Source organism: Boleophthalmus pectinirostris, unplaced genomic scaffold (assembly GCF_026225935.1).
Source record: "Boleophthalmus pectinirostris isolate CB_2022bp ecotype Guang Dong unplaced genomic scaffold, ASM2622593v1 HiC_scaffold_5, whole genome shotgun sequence".
Taxonomy (NCBI): Eukaryota; Metazoa; Chordata; class Actinopteri; order Gobiiformes; family Gobiidae; genus Boleophthalmus; species Boleophthalmus pectinirostris.
The window spans coordinates 33047285-33064892 of NW_026571404.1; the positions used below are offsets into that span (position 1 = coordinate 33047285).

Consider the following 17608-nt stretch of genomic DNA (forward strand, 5'->3'; position numbering starts at 1 on the left):
ATTTGTCTCGTATCTTTCAATTTGGAATTTGAAAGAGGATCCGATTGTCCATCCCTGAGTCAAATTTCATGGGGTTTGGTCAATAATTAACCGAGATATTGAGAAACAAAATTTTTGGCCCCATTTACCACAATGTTAACTAAAATTTCAAAGTGATCCAGAATCCAGGATTTCTTCCGGATAACCCCCAAAATGAAATCAGTTCTTCCTTTTCACATTTCCAACAAATCCTGAAAATTTCATCAAAATCGGTCCATAACTTTTTGAGTTATGTTGCTAACAGACAAACAAACAAACAAACAAACAGACAAACGCCGGCAAAAACATAACCTCCTTGGCGGAGGTAATAAGTAACGTGGTGATCTAAGTGAGGAATAACAAAATTAACTGGCTTTGTTTTTCACAATTTAAGACCATAAAAACCACGTACAGCACCTTTTATATTATCAACATAAACTTTTGTCACTTGTAGACTTACTCACAGTGGGAGGAGAAACCACAGCTTTTACTCAAGGTAGAGTGCTGTTACTTCAGACAAAATATGACTCAAGTAGATGTCTGAAAACTACTATGAGAAGTGCAATTCTTTCATAAAGTTGCTCCAGTAACAAGTTAAAATGCTCGTATTAACCCGCTCCGCATGGTCCTGGTGTTTTCATTTCTCTGTTTTGTCTGTAAATCAATTCCTTTTCCTAATGTAGAACTCAACTCCACATTTGCTCCTATGACTGCTACTATCGTGAGCTTCGTTTGACTGGAGCTGAACGCTATGAGTAAGGTCATACTCCGTTAGTTCATTTCTTTATCCAGTCTATGCTTGTCTCCCAAATTTCCTTATAAAAACGCTTTGCCAAGTCATCCCAGTGGTCATCTCTCTGCTCTTTGTTTCAGTATAATTCAGTTCTGTGTAGAGGCCTGGTTCATTGTTAGCGTCTGAATAGCCCCTGACTCACTGTTCGCTTGACCTTTTCAAAATGTGAAGTGTGAAAGAGCCACTGTTTGTTTGTCCTCTCTGGGCCTCTGTAGTTATGTGGTCAGAATGATCATTTGGTGAGGGCTCCATAACTCTTGTGTGGACCTTTGACCCGCACCCATGTAAATCCTATAGGCTACATTTGGAAAACTAGACGCAGAGTTACCTTGAACGTAGGTTTTGGTTTCTGGAATGCTTTGAAACATCTCAAAATTGACTTTTGTGAGCTTTAAGACGTGTTATAATGTTGTTACCTCATCAAAAACATACCTGGAGTTGTGTTTTGAGTAATCATTTGTTATTAGTATGTCTATGTTTCCAAAACTCAGAATGCTCTCTTCCACCTTGTGACGTCATGAAGTGGTAGTATTCAAGTTAACAGCTATCTTTTACCTTTTGTTCAGCAAAACAACATTGATCTTAAAGATGCATTGTATAATTTTTCTCGAGAGTCCTTAACCTGTTTGTCTCTTTGTAGATATTAATGCTTTGGTTTAAATTGTCCACAGCATGGTATTAAATTAAATTGCATTTATTCAGCTACAAGTGTTATTTTTTGCTCAAAATATCTTAAAAAACACTAGTTCTTACTGTGAGTGGTTGACCTCACTTTATCTCACTACGTGGCGTTAAAAAAAAAACTGAAGCCAATACAGCTGTGCAGACTTTTTTCCTTATGACTGTTGCTCTGAAAGCTCTCCCCTCTTCAGTTGCGTGTCCCTTGCGTGCTGTTCCCGTCTCACATGACCGTGGAGCATGAGGTTATGTTGGAGTCAGTGTTATTACCTGTTGAGACTCAGAGAAGCTGCTGCTGCTGACTCACTCTCTTAAGGACATGAGTCAAACGCCTTCTGCTGTTCAGACTGAGAATGGACACTTTAACCACCAGAGCAAAGCTCCAGTTCCACTGTTGACGTTTCTCATTGGTCTGTCATGATGACACATTTTGAAGTTTGATATTTTGCTGAAGTAAATACAGATAATAATACTGAAACTAATGTATGCCACTGACACAAAAACCTGAGAGCAGATTTATAACACGAAACTGTTCTAAATCTACAACATTATTTAAAAAAAAAACACAACCTGCTATAAATAAACAACAGAATGAAACACTTAGTACTAGTACTTTGTTTGCTTTGTTTTTCTGTGGGCCATAGATTGATATGACTTTGTCTTATTATATAGCCAAAAGAATAAACAAATATTCCCAGTAGAGCAAAGAAAAATGATAACAGCTGACCCCAAAATATATAGTTCCAGCTGTCATATAGGGAACGGTAAGTCAATAAAGTAATTATGGTGAGAGGCCAACCCATCATGGCCTCACATGGGCTGGGTGAGGGTGGGAGAGTTGTGGGGTTAATAATCTGACTTTTATAATCTGACTCTATATACGGATCAGACAGAACATTATGACCACTGACCGGTCAGTGGGATAGTGTGGATTATTTCTGTCACAACGGTGCGGTTCATGTTTTATCTTGTTTACTACTCGCACGTTGAATAGTCGCAATAAGGTTCCATTCATTTCACTAAATTTATGTCCAAGATGTTTGCTTTGTGTAGAAAATCTGCATTTCAAATGATGATTAGATGTTTTTAAAAAAATTACTTAGTCTCCATTTCTTTGACATTTTGCACCCATCACTCATAGGTGACCAATGAGCTCTTTTGTGTCACAGAAATAAACAAATCTGATTGTACGATCACATTTTGTTCAGGCTCAAAATAATGGAGGGGAGGGAATGGGGACTATAATGATATCTCATGTATAAGAAATACAGAGTAATAAGACAGTGATGTCATAAAACAATTTGCTGGCCTATGTTGACCTAAAATGTCTTATGAAGTTAAACTTGATTTTTTACAAAGCTTTTGGATCACGTCTAGTTCATATTGGGTATCAACAGATTTTTAAAGTGAAGGTTCACATGCGGGTCTTCATGCTCCTACTGACTCCCATTCCTTCCATTGACTTACACTGGAATATTGCTGTCCTTCTCTCTATAACTGCTGCAGTGAGGCTTTTTGTGTGGAGCTGAACACTATGGGTGACATGACACTCCCTTAGTTCACTTTAAACAGTCTTTGATCAGAACAGAAAAACCTGGACCGGTGCATCCTTAGAAACATTCTGCCATCTCTAATGAAAAATGAGGACATATATTTGTTTCTCTCTTGTTTGTTCAGTGACTCACAGAGAGCTCTTGTCTTCAGAGTCCACCTCAGCATCAGGGGAGATGATGAGATGACTAATGCAGACTCCATCTGGGAGACATGACGTAAGGTCTTTACTGAGTGGGGAGTTAAGGACACTTACGAATAACTAAAGATAGAACTTACGCCTTTTCCTTTGAATCTTACATATCTTTTAATGACCCTAAGCTAAAATCTTATCCCATAAATGGACAATATAGTATGCTATATTATCCTGCTGCTTGGTTACCCTAAAAGGCTCTGTACCCGATTTTTACACAACAAACAGAACTAGTTGTTTTTAAGCATTTTAAAGCAGTCCAAAGTTATTTCTCACTTACCTTATCCATCCTGAGCATCCTAATTATTCACCATGATGAGTTTACAAGTGCTTTTCACAACTTTCAGACCAGAGTTTTGCTCCACTTTACTTCAATTTGTGAGCTTAGACATCAACACTAACAAATATTGAACATCGTATCGGCTCAAAAACAACAAACAAACTCCATATTGGACCATCCCTATAGTACATGATGTTCTTTTCTCATATCACTAGTGCATAATAAACACGCTTCTGTTATGTAACCATGACACATATATTTCCTTTATGAGCAGAAGGATACCCCCACAAACTCCCTCCTCTCTATCTACCATGGCATCCCTGCAGTTAACTTCTCTCTATTGTGGCCATGTTTAAAGTGCATTCAACAGATTTTTATGTTTTTCTAAATATGACTTGGTTTGGCCGGATAAGACCTGGGGTGAATATTTATCAGTTTTACATCAGTTTAACGTCCTATATTACACCACATGGACTCTTGTGAGCTTGTAGCCATGTTAAAATGTTGTTACCTTGTCGAAAATATACCTAGAGTTGTGTTTTGTGTGACTGAAACAAAACACAACTCCAGGTACAGCATGTTTGTGATGAGGAAACAACATTAATAACATAGATCAGAAAACAGCGCAATATGGGTCCTTTCAATGAGCAGTCTAACTCGTCATTTACACTTGAAGCTGTGTGTGAAGCCCTGGGTTATGTTATGATAATGTGCATGTGAATGAGTGGGTGAATTACACGGAGTCACCTTCAGACAGTCTTTTCTCCTTTGTGTTGACTCACAGCTCTCCACAGAAGCACAGGGACTGCACTGATGAAGCGCTTATGTAATTTAGCCCATCTGGGTTAATTGACCCTCCCCCCGCTTTCCATCGCTCACTCTCCATCCCTCTACATCCATCTCTATTTCTCCATTTCTCTCCACTCTCTCCTCTCTCCCTCTCTCTTTTCCTCCCTCCCTCTCTCTCTCGCTCTCTTCCCCTCCTTTCTGTCTCTTGCTCGCTTTTTCTCTCTTCATCCCCCTTCTTCTCCCCCTTCCTCCATCTCTCTCCCATGTTTTCTCTCTCTGTTTTTCTCCCTCTCTTTCTCCCCTCCCACCCTCTCTCTCTCTCCTCTTCCCTCTTCTCTCTCTCTCCCTCCTTTCTTTCTCTCTTGCTCACTCTTTCTCTCTCCATCCCCCTTCCTCTCCCTCTTCCTCCATCTCTCTCCCCCTCCCTCTCTGTTTTCTCCCTCCCTTTCTCCCCTCTCTCCCTCTCCACCCTCCCTCTCTTCCTCCCTTCCTCTCTCCCTTTTTCTCTCTCCCCTCTCCTTTCTGTCTCGCTTGCTCGCTCTTTCTCTCTCCATCCCCCTTTCTCTCCCCCTTTTTCCATCTCGCTCCCCCTCCCTCTCTGTTTTTCTCCCTTCTTTTCTTTCGCCCTTCCCTCGCACCTTCCCTCTCTCTCTTCACCCCCCCATCTTTCTGTCTCTCTTGCTCGCTCTTTCTCTCTCCATCCCCCTTCCTCCATCTCTCTCCTCCTTCCTCTCTGTTTTTCTCCCTCCCTTTCCTCCCTCCCTCGCTCCCCACCCTCCCCCTCTCCCCTCTCTCCCCTCTCTCCATCTCTCTCCCTCTCTCCTCTCTTGTTCTCTTCCCTCTCTCCATCTCTCTCCCTCTCTCCCTCTCTCCTCTCTTGTTCTCTTCCCTCTCTCCATCTCTCTCCCTCTCTCCTCTCTTGCTCTCTCCCCTCTCTCCATCTCTCTCCCTCTCTCTGGCCCCCCCTCTCTCCTGTGATGTGGCCCGTGTCCCTGGATAATGGAGGAGCGTATTGTGGAGGATGAGGGGGACTTGGACACACATGAAAGCTGAAGGTGGTGATTGTGTAAGAGCTGAAAACATGAAGGCATTTTACAGTGTGTGTGCGTGTACAGTGTGTGTATCTACAGTGTGGTTATCTGCTGTGTGTGTGTGTGTGTGTGTGTGTGTGTGATCAAAGTGGAGGTGGAGTATTTAGACTTAGCACTTCTGTTTATGCTACATTAAATAAACTGCCACATCTCAGTATTCAGCCATAAGGTTAGTATTCAGTTTCAGGCATAAGGATTCCTTTCTGATTTAAAGGATTTGGCAAAGCAGCAATTCTCTGCTGTTATAGCAATAATGCAATTCAAATCGAAATATTATACAGTATGGTTTGAACGGAGAAAGAACCTCAGAAAATCCTTCAAATCAGAAAGGAAACATTTGCCTGAATGCATGGACAGAGGTTTGAATACTGTTGTTTTTTGTTTTTCCTTTCTGATATCTGTTCATATCAATAGCAGCAGTTGTCCTAAAAGGAACACTTTATCAGACCCGACAACAAACTCAATACAGTAAAGGGAACACAGTGCTTCCCTTTTGACAATTCAAACTATCTAATCTACTCTGAGAGACAAGGTGACTAGGCCTGTCAGGACAACAAATTTCAAATTTCATCTTGCAAAGAAGAGATACCGTGATAAACGATAATATTTAAGACACTGTCACAATAACTTTAAAGCAGGACAATCTCACTACACAAATGTTTAAATAGACAGTAGAGTCCAATGAGATTCATTTGGTCTCCCGATATTTTATGTTATTAGGTTCTTTTTACAGACCAAGAGTTTAGTTTCATACCTGACACTTTTGGCTGCTCACTAGCGGTCTTCTTCAGAGTGGTCACATGATGTTGCTGTGACGTGTCCAGTCAGCTCATTTATACAGGTTTTGGCGCTATCTTCCTATTGGTGGAGGCAAGATGACAGTGCCATCTGCAGTCTGACTTCCCCAGGACAGTATCCCAGGAGCAAATATCATTGGGACAGAGGAAAATAACCATCTCCACTGGATTAATGAGGCAATCGAAATTCGGAAACGTGCCCACGGGACTATAAACCGAGACGAGGGGGCTTTTTACTCTCACATACTTGGAATACTTGGTCTGTAGAAAGAACCTAATAACATAAAATAGACAATATGTTAAAGTGGCATGAGCTGCAAGAAATAAATAGTAGAATGAAGCAATAATTAGCCATAGTGGTTACTTTTTCAATCTTTGCAGCTCAGTTTTTTTCATATTACAACAACACAAATTGCAAAGAAACTGTACACACATCCATCATTTATTGAAGAATAAGTCGATATAGTATTGTAGGTGACCAAATGTTATTAGCTGGTAGCCTTCATTGAACAGCCAACACTATAACACTATATATACTGTACTATACACTATAACACTATACATACTATTGTATACTATCAGACTATAAGTTGCACCTTTTTTCATGGTTTAGGTCGTCCGACGTCTTATACTTCAGTGCTACTTATGGATTAAAAATTTCACACTGACAGCTGCAAGAGGGCGCTTGTGTGTCAGTATCTGCTACTCCTATTACTTCTGTACCACTGTCACTTCATCCTCTACTTCGCATGTCTCCTGCAGAAAGAGCTGCTGTCTTACTGCAATAAAATAGTAGAGATATGTGCAGCCGAAAACAGTAATCGAGCAGCATAAAGAAAGTTTGGAGTAAGCGAGAAACTTATGAGGACTGGCAAATGGCGGGGATGGAGAACACAGCTTCATGGTAACCGGAAGGGTGCACCATGAAACTTTCCTGGAAGTTACTGGATGGATCAACAAAGCCTGGACTTTAGTCACAACCGAAACCATCCTGTCGGGATTCAGAAAGGCCAGAATAATTCTAAATGGAACTGATGCTGAGTCTGACGACAGCGACGCAGAAGAGGAAGCGGCGTTCTTTTTACCTCTCCATTGCAGAGTTGCTCAGAAGTGACACCGAGGATGAAGAATTCAATGAATTTAGTGAATTGGAGTGAGATGGAGAGTTTAGCAAACTTGTTCTGTTGTTTGTGCTGTTGTTGTTATCTGAATAACTCTTAACATGTGACATTAACAGTCTGTTGTTCTCTATTCTATTGTTATTACTATAACTTGCCTTTCGAGATGAAATGTCGGTTCCTGGTTTTTGATTTTATAATATAAGTTTCCCCCAAAAAGTGCAACTTATAGTCCAGTGCAACTTTTTGTGTTTTTTTTTTCTTTTCATTATGCATTTTTGGCTGGTGCGATTTATACTCCGGAGTGATTTATAATCCGAAAAATACGGTATACTATATAACACTATACATACTATACTATATACTATAACACTGTACATACTATACTATATACTATAACACTATACATACTATACTATATACTATAACACTATACATACTATACTATATACTATAACACTATACATACTAAACTATATACTATAATACTATACACTAATAACTCTATACATACTACACTTTACACTATAACATACCCCAGATGTGTTTGTCTGCATTAATCAGATCTGATCACGTTTGTAAAGTTGACCTGTGCTACACATTCTCCTCTCACGTATCTGCACTGAACGTGTTAAAAGAGAGGGAACGCCGACACAGTGCAGGAGAGAGGGGGAGGGTGCTGTGGGCGGGGCTTATGGGGTGTGTGGGCGGGGCTTATGGAGACAGAGGGGAAACAGAGTCAGGAGAGGGAACAGTGGAGCAGAGCCAGAGGAGCACGCAGCACCACACAGCACAAGTGGAGCCAGCGCACAGTGGGACATGAAGCATCTATAGGAGACAAGGAAGGAACCGAACTCGGACACGTACAACGCAACGCGCTTGGAATTGTTTTCATTATAAAGGATAAAAAAACGCAAGCAGCGATGCAGGGCTCTCGTGCGGGTGAGTACCAGTCTCCAGTCCTTAAGTTGTGGAGGGAAACTTTGAATGAGAACTTAAAGGTCTTATATTACGCAAAATTGACTCTTGTGAGCTTTAAGCCATGTTATAATGATTTACTGTGTCAAAGACATACCTGATGTTGTGTTTTGTTTCATTCACACATGTTTGAGTAATCCTGCATTGTTAGTCTGTCTACATCTCCAAATCTCAAAATGCTCGGTTCCACTTTGTGATGTCACATGGTGGTAGTTTTCAAGTTAACAGCTACTGCACCTTTTATCTTTAGTTCAGTAGAGATTGACAATTACAGGTCTGAAATTACCCAAATGATTCTAGTGAAGGTGCATAGAGATTAAAAACACAGTGGAGCACTTCCTGTATTACCTCATGACATCACAAGGTGGAACGTGGATGCAGAGTGTTTTCAGTTTGAGAGAAGAACTCAGCCTAAATATGCAGGATTTGTGTGTTGCATGTGAATGTGAATGAAACAAAACACAACTCAGAAGTATGTTTTTGTTGAGGAAACAACGTTATAATATAGATCAGAAAATAGCGTAATGTAGACCCTTTAAGCTTGCTGGAAGCCAAGGTGCTGACATCTTAAACGTCTCCAGACCAAGGTATAGTGTGAATGGAGTGAGGCAGACAAAAGTTGCCAGAGGAACCCATTCATATGCTAAACAGTTGATGAGGAAATTAGTTTAGAATGTAACACGGCCATGAAAAGCCTATTAAGACATGTTTATTGGCACATAGGCAATTGTAACATATAGGGAGATTTGGCGTTTTGGTTGTAACTTGATGATTCATAGTCAGATGAGTTGGTATACAGTGTGGTTCTAGCTGCTTGTGACATCTTCATCAAAGTACGTAAGTAAGTAAGGAATATTTAAAGGTGTATTCTGTAACTTTTTCTGGTGGAGGGTCTGTCAAATACTTTTCTCCATGGAGGTGTCATTGCTTTTGTCTGGAATATGTCACAGTATGGTATTAAACCTTTCTCTCTTCATGGAGACCAAACCAGACCAAGTTACAAATCAGATCTGTGGAGAGGTAACCCTGCTCACTGTCAGAATGCTTGTTTTTCTAGGTGTTTTTGAGCTATAAAACCAGCTGTATTTTAATCATTGTAAAGTAGAGCTCTTTAATGTCATACTGTGGAATGTTTGAAGCAGAGCAATGACATCTCCATAGAAATGAGAAGGTGACGGACCCTCCACTGGAAAAGTTACAAATTTTTAAGGCAATAGTCTGGTCTGCATCACTGAGTTGTGCCATGGTTCATTAACCTATAGATTAGCCAAAAGTTTAGAATAACATTTTAGTTTAATTTCGAAATGCATTGTGAAATTAAATATTTAGACAGTGTTAAGAATTTAAAAATCATCTTGAAATTCTTGTACAGAAACGATTATATTCTTGTTATGTTTATGTGGAGTAATTAGTAAGAATTTTCAGTCTTTGAGATTGAACTTCCACCAAAAAATCTAGTTTTTCTGCACTGATTTGGCAAAAATACTACTAAATACTTTTTCTATCTCACAAATGATTGGATTTACTAAAAAAAAAAAAAAAAAAAAAAAGTAGCAGTTTCATATATAATTGCTTTAAGATGATTCCCATAACCATTGAAAATTTCCAAACTTTTAATACTTTTGACTTATTTTTCTTTGCTGAAATCAGTTAGCCACATCAAATCAGTGAGTTCTATTGTTTACGCCCGACGCCCTTCACGTTGCAGCCAGCCACTGTGATTGATATGGGCTGTGGCTGTGGTCTTGCTCAAGGACACAACAAAAATCTGTTCAGTGCACTCCCATGATGATCTATTGCAAAAACCAATCTTTCTAGCTTCAGTACTAGTTTTAATATCGATTAGTATCTGAATTTTGATACTTTTGAGAACCCTAATCTGTAGATCCTTATGAGCTATAGCCTAATATTCTGCTATAGAAATATAACCCTGCCCTCCAGCTTGGATTTTTCACTTCTTTAGCAGTTTTTTGCGGGCTTGTAACTTGAGTTCTCTAATCTGGGCCCTCTTCTAATCAGCTCATTACACACTGTGGGCTATTGATTTGAAATTTCAGCCGAAGCCGAAGCTGTCCCAGGCTTTTTGGACAGTTGGCCTCAAAGGGAAAAGAAGAAGAAGAGGAGGAGGAGGAGGAGGAGGAGGAAAAGGAGGAGGGACAGGGGCTGTTATTCTATCCAGCCAGCACACACTTCTTTCAGAGAGATAAGAAAGCGCATGGCCTAGCATATCTATTCCTAGGCGTTTCAAACACCACAAGTTTCTATTTCTACTTCGACAGGAGTCTAAACAGGATTCTTTTGTTTGGCGTTTTGATGACAGGGCTTTGTTCGGTCTCAGAGAATTACACAGCGTCCAATTTGCCCCAAGTCACAAATTACATGTTCTCATCAAGTTTGTTAGGGCCCCAGTCTGATGTGTCAGCAGATGTGCTTTATGGAAGGCTTTTTAAACACGACTACTTCACACATTCAGGAGTATGTGTGAGAGTATTAGTAGTAGTTGTTGTAGTAGTAGTTGTTGTAGTAATAGTGGTAATAATAGTAGTAGTGGTGGTGGTGGTTGTGGTGGTAGTAGTAGATGTAGTAGTAATAGTAGAAGTAGTTATTGGTGGTGTAGTAGTTGTAGCTGTAGTTGTAGAGATACTGGTGTAGTAGTAGATGTAGTAGTTGTAGTAGTAATAGTAGAAGTAGTTGTCGGTGGTGGTGTAGTTCTAGTTGGTGTTGTAGTTGTTGTTGTTGTAGGTGTAGTAGTTGTAGTAGTTGTTGAGATGGTGCTGTAGTAGTAGTAGTAGTAGTAGTAGTAGTAGTAGTAGTAGTAATAGTAGTAGGCCTATTTAGTGGGTTGCTTTAGTTAGTAGATTGCAGTAGATAGATAGATCCTGACAGAGTACGTAGTAGCTGCTAGTAGATTGTAGTACTAGCAGCACCATTTGATAGATACTGTGTAGTAATGGTAGTTGGTAGGATGCAGATGCAGTAGTTTTTAGATTATAGTAGTTGTAATATTAATAGTAATAGTAGATTTAAAATGGCTGTCATGCGAGGGGGCGATGCTATAATTATCCTAGCGGGGTTTTTTGGCTGGAGTACACAAAGTGACGCACTTGGTCATAAAGTGTGCAGATGGACTCACAGGTGTGGTAAAAGTACAGTGAGGGGGCCGGATAAAAGTGCTTATGTCATACTTTCTGAATAGGTCAAATTAAACATGTTAAGTAATCGAGGCTCCAGGCCGTTGGTAACCATTGGCAGTGTTTGTATACAAAGGCTATGGAGATGGCACGCTTTTCAAATCTGGATCTACTTTTGTTTATTTTGAATTTTGTAAGGGCTGAGTTTGCAATAAGTTAACCTGCAAATACACGAAGTACCTGGGGCAGGTTTTAACAAGATAACCGGTGCTGATATAACTAAGGCCTTTTATTATGCAAAATTGACTCTTGTGAGCTTTTAAGCCATGTTGGAACATTGTTACCTCATCAAAAACATACCTGGAGTTCTCAAAATACTCAAGTTAACACCTTTAACCTTTAGTTCAGTAGAGATTGGCAATCCCAGGTCTGAAATGATACAAACGATTCTAGTGAAAGTGCATGCTGTAGGGGTGGGACGAGACAGAATTTTCATGAGGCGAGACACAAGATTTTGAACCAATTTCCAATAATCAGGTCAATTCACAGTTTTGGTCTTTTGATTGATTTTAATTAATTGATTATTTTTATTTTATTGTGTTGTTAATGGATTTATGTGTTGATAGAGTTATAAAAATGACAAAAATTAAATCATTTTCAACATAATCTTTTGATGCATTAAACAACATTTATGCTTTAAATACCAGTTCCCCACATACATCATTACTAATTATGACAATAGACTCTATTAATGTTATTAATGTTATTATATTTTTATGATTTAAATCATTAGACAAAACTGTATCTGCTCATGGCACAGGATCTCGTGTCATCCCTTTTATGAACTGTAAAAACACAGTTGAGCACTTTCTGTATTACCACATGACATCACCAAGCAGTAGTTGTAGTTGTTGTAGTAGTAGTTGTAGCAGTAGTTGTAGTAGTTGTCGTAGTAGTTGTAGCAGAAGTTGTAGTATTTGTGGTAGTAGTAGTTGTAGTAGTATGTAGTAGTAGTAGTAGTAGCAGTAGTAGTAGAATGTAGTATGTAGTAGTAGTTGTAGTAGTAGTAGTTGCAGTGGCAGTTGTTGTAGTAGGTGTAGTAGTTGTAGTAGTAGTTTTTTTAGTAGTAGTTGTAGTAGTAGTTTTTTTAATAGTAGTAGTAGTAGTGGTTGTAGTAGTAGTAGTGGTAGTAGTGGTAGTAGTGGTAGTAGTAGTAGTAGTGGTAGTAGTAGTAGTAGTGGTTGTTTGTAGTGGTTGTAGTGGTAGTTGTAGTAGTTGTGTAGTAGTTGTAGTAGTTGTAGTAGTTGTAGTAGTTGTAGTAGTTGTAGTTGTTGTAGTTGTTGTAGTAGTTGTAGTTGTAGTTGTAGTATGTAGTAGTATGTAGTAGTAGTTGTAGTAGTTGTAGTATGTAGTTGTAGTAGTATGTAGTAGTAGTAGTAGTAGTAGTAGTTGTAGTAGTGTAGTAGTAGTATGTAGTATGTAGTAGTAGTAGTAGTAGTAGTATGTAGTAGTAGTAGTTGTAGTAGTAGTAGTAGTAGTATGTAGTAGTGTAGTAGTAGTAGTAGTATGTAGTAGTATGTAGTTGTAGTAGTAGTAGTATGTAGTAGTATGTAGTAGTAGTAGTAGTAGTAGTATGTAGTAGTAGTTGTTGTTGTAGGAGGTGTAATAGTTGTAGGAGGTGTAGTAGTAGGTGTAGAGATAGTAGTGTAGTAGTAGGTGTAGTAGTAGTAGTTGTAGTAGTAGTTGTAGTAGTTGTGGTAGTAGTGTAAAAACACAGTTGAGCACTTTCTGTATTACCATATGACATCACCAAGTAGAAAAGAGTGTTTTCTGTATGAGAGAACGCAGACTAAATATGCAGGGTTGTGTGTTAAACATGTGAATGAAACAAAACTGAATTCTGGTATACTTTTGATGGAGAAACAACATTATAAAATAGATGAGAAATCAGTGTAATACGCGCCGTTTAAGCAGTGAGTGTGTTATTATATCTTTAGCGGATAAATCAGTATTGCTGCCATGGTTATTGGATATGAAGTGCTGAATTAACACAGATAACTTGTAATCATATAAGTTACATCATCAATAGAGAATCAAGTGCAGACTATCAGGCTCCTATAGTCACGATTTTTCCACCTCGTCCTCTGTTATGTAACCTCCATCGTCAATATGTGTGAAAAGTGCCTACGAACTGTTAGTCAGAGCTGCTGTTACGTATGAGTAAGTTTTTATTTTGACTGTGGCCAGACTTGAAAAATACATGTTCAAAATACTAATAAAAACATGTCATAGCAGTAATTGATTTTAGTTAAAGGGCTCATTTTACACTATTTTTGGATATATGTTATAATGTTTCCTCATCACAAACAGACCTGGCATTGTGTTTTGTTTCATGCACATTCACACACTAACACTGCATATATAGAGTTCTCAAACAACAAACACAGAAATCAATACAGCTCCATTGTGTTTTTAAACTCCATACACCTTCACTAGAATCATTTGGATAATTTCAGACCTGGAATTGCAAATCTCTACTGAACTAAAGGTAAAAGGTAGCTATTAACTTGAAAACTACCAATTGAGGACCACACAAGGTGGAACAGAGCATTTTGAACAGTAGACAGTAGGGATGTAATAATAACCGAAATATCATGATATCGTATCCTCAAAGTTCTTGCAATAATATCGTGGACCATCACAATATATTGAATTATAAGTCTCTTTGCTTAAATGAAGAGTTATGGTGCAGCAGTAGCTAAAAAAAAGACAGAGGGAACTACATAGACCATGATCCTTTGCTACATTTCAGTGTAGACTACAAGAAGAAATAACAGTTCTAAACACTTTTAAGTCTTAGTTCTTTGGATATGGAAGTCTTGTCAAGGCATTTTAAGAGGAAAAAGTAGCATATTAACATTTTGTAAGCCTCCACAAAATATCACAATAAATATCTTAAGGTGAGATGTATATCGTAAAAAAATGGTACCGTGAAATTTGGATATCATTACACCGCTAATCGTGAGCCTCCCCACCATATCATGAGCTTTTCCACGATATCACAATAAATATCATAGGTTCATGTCATGACGATATTGTATCATGAGATTTAGATATCGTTGCACCCCTAGTAGTACCAGGTTTACTCAAAAATGTGCATGCCTGTCTACATCTTCAAAGATCTGCTCTGTTCCACCTTGTGATGTCATGTCAAGTTAACAGTTACCTTTTGTGCAGTAGAGATTGGCAATTCCAGGTCTGAAATTGTCAAAATAATTCTAGTGAAGGTGTCTGGAGTTTAAAAACACAGTAGAACATTTTTATTACCACATGATGAAAGACAGGATTTGTGTGAATGAAACGAAACACAACTCCAGGTATGTTTGTGATGAGGAACCAACATATATAAGAAAATAGCATAATATAGCACCTTTAGGTTACAAAAACAGTTACCAAGACAGATGATTCCAACATTTTTAACGTGCAACATTTTCCTTTTTAACCTTATGCAACTCCACAGCGCAGTGCATTTCTCCTCACGTGGCGTCAAGCATCAAATGAATGGAGCCTAACTGGGACACGTCCTCTTTTCATCTCCTGCTATTGAAGCTTCATTATTCTCCACACTATTTATGCATATTCTACACATGCTTTTGGACCTGCACAGATTAGCCCAGGCTGACACGCCTTCAAAGATGCTAGTTTTTCCTCCTTACTCGGTCTCGCTAGGGTCTGTTTTGGGCACGAGTTTGTCAAATATTCTCTAAGATGAGCGTGGTGAATTATGCATGGCGGTCGGGGCTTATGTAATGTGCTGTGAAACTCATTTGCCTGGCTGCGTTTTTAGCTGGCTCCACTCGGGGGCTGCTTTGTGTCTCATTGGGTTATACTGAGCCCGATTTAGAGCACAGGTTTTACACTTTGTCATGGCCAATTTTCGACAACTTCTGGGTGAAGCATATATGGAGATGTTGGTGTGAAAAACATACAGAGACGCTTGACAAAAGTAGGTTATGATAGTCTCAGAGGAACAGAGATAAAACGTAGGATTTCTTAAAGGTCCCATGTTACGTAAAATTGATTCTTGTGAGCTTTAAGTCGTGTTAGAATGTTAGAACCTCGTCTGAAACACACCCGGAGTTGTGTTTTGTTACATTCAGACATGTTGGAGTAATACTTTATTATTAGTTTTTCATCTCCAAAGATCAAAATGCTCTGTTCCACCTTGTGATATCATGAAGTTGTAGTTTTCAAATTAACAGCTACCTTTTACATTTAGTTCAGTAGAGATTAGCAGTTACAGGGCTGAAATTATCCAAATGATTCTAGTGAAGGTGTATGGAGTTTAAAAACACAGTGGTGCATGACATCACGAGGTGGAAAAGTGTGTTTTAGTTTGAGATAAAAACACAAGCTAAATATGCAGGCATGTTTTTTATGAGAAATAGTGTAATATATGACTTTTAAAGGTGCATTATGTAACTTCTCTGGTGGAGCATTTGCCCCTGCTTGTCTTGGATACGTTAATGCTAAAAAGTAGGTTATCACACATAGCCTCGAAGGAACAAAAGTAAAACCTACTACTAGTTACTGTGGAAGAAATCCATGGAAAAATAATCGTGTTCCCACAGTATGGCATTAAAATCTCCATGAAGATGCCACAAGGTCAGGTTGCATGTCAGATCTGTGGAGAGGTGGCCCCGACCCATTAAGAGAGCACGTTTAAACTTTTTCAAGCTATTTTTACATTGATAGAAAAGTAATTTGATAGATGCAAGATATTAAAAGCCATACTGCGGAACATGATTTCAACCAAAATAATCATATTTACACAGAAAAATGCTTGGGACGTGTTATGTTGCCTCATCAAAATAAACCTGTTTTGTTTCATTCACATTGTTTCATTCCTCCAAATCCAAATCTATAATGCTCTGTTCTACCTTGTGATGTCATGAAGTGGTTTGAAGTTTCCAAGTTAACAGCTACCTTTTACCTTTAGTTCAGTAACATAGAGAAAAATCCCACAGACCTTCTTCATTTTTTTTTTTTTGGCTGATGATGGCCTAGTGCTGAACTAGTGTTTATGTCCTAATAAATTTCACTTTGCAAGTAAGACGGTGTGCGGGATCTTTCTCTATGTTCTTGAGCTACTCCTGCTCCCATTTCAAGAAATTAATGTGCAAAGTTCTCACTCATTTATACCTTTAGTTCAGTAGAAATGGGCAATTCCAGGGCTGAAACTATTGAAACGATTCCAGTGAAAGTGTCTGGAGTTTAAAAACACAATGAAGCACTTCCTGTATAACCACATGACACAAGGTGGAACAGAGTGTTTCTAGTTTGAGATAAGAACACGGGCTGAATATGCAGATATGTTTTTGATGAGGAAACAGCATTAAAACATAGATCAAAAAATAGCCTAACATGGGCCCGTTGCTGATCTATAGTGCACTATTGTAGTGTTGAAAGCATCCCCTGTCAGCATAAGATTTCTATTTCTATTTTTGTCAATATTCCATTTTAATCCACTGGCTTTAACATTACAAATTAAATGACTGCACTAATACTCTTGGCTGACACATTTTCAGCATTCTTTCATATGTTGTCCTACTTTTACCGTGTGATGTTTTCAGATGCAGATAGGCGCTTTCAGAATGAGATAACTGTCTTTTCTTACTCTCTCCATCCTCCGGTGCTCTGAGACAATGGCCTCTGCAGCAGGAGGGGAAGAGGAAGTGGTTTTGGAGGGAAAACCTCTTTACAAAGCTCAAACAATAACAGCTCACAACAGGCAGCTGCATTCAAAAATTAGACACTGTAAAAATCCGAGCCAATTTACAATGTTTACATGGAATTTATAGCTGGGATACCTGACTATTTTGAGTTTGGAAATAGACACAGGAAAGGGACTGAAACATGTTGTCTTGTCTGTAAAACTGGAGCTAGTTTTGTATTCAGCTTTGGTTAATTATTGAAAAGAAGCTAATGGGGGTTAAGGGAGCAAAAATATCAAAGAACTGGTATATCATATCGTTTATTGTGCGGAAACAATATTGATATCGTGGGCCGCTGTACTGATATATTGTCAAGAGTATTTTTTTGTGTATTGTACTAAATTATTTTGCTACAGTGCTACAGTTTGGTTGCTTGTTCAGAGGAAAGAAACTAATTTTAACACATTTGCCATATTC

General features: G+C 38.7%; 1 protein-coding gene across 2 annotated transcripts in view; it reads left to right on the plus strand.

The window, feature by feature from the left end:
- Positions 1-17608, plus strand: part of LOC110159144 (leucine zipper putative tumor suppressor 2 homolog) — a 102394-nt gene that overhangs the window by 47035 nt on the left and 37751 nt on the right. The window contains exon 1 of one of the 2 annotated variants that reach the window (XM_055162855.1): positions 8081-8250. The exons of the other annotated variant lie outside the window; for it this stretch is intronic. The gene's annotated coding sequence lies outside the window, so the exon portion shown is untranslated. Of the gene's footprint in view, positions 1-8080; positions 8251-17608 lie in introns of those variants that run through there. 2 annotated transcript variants of the gene reach the window in all.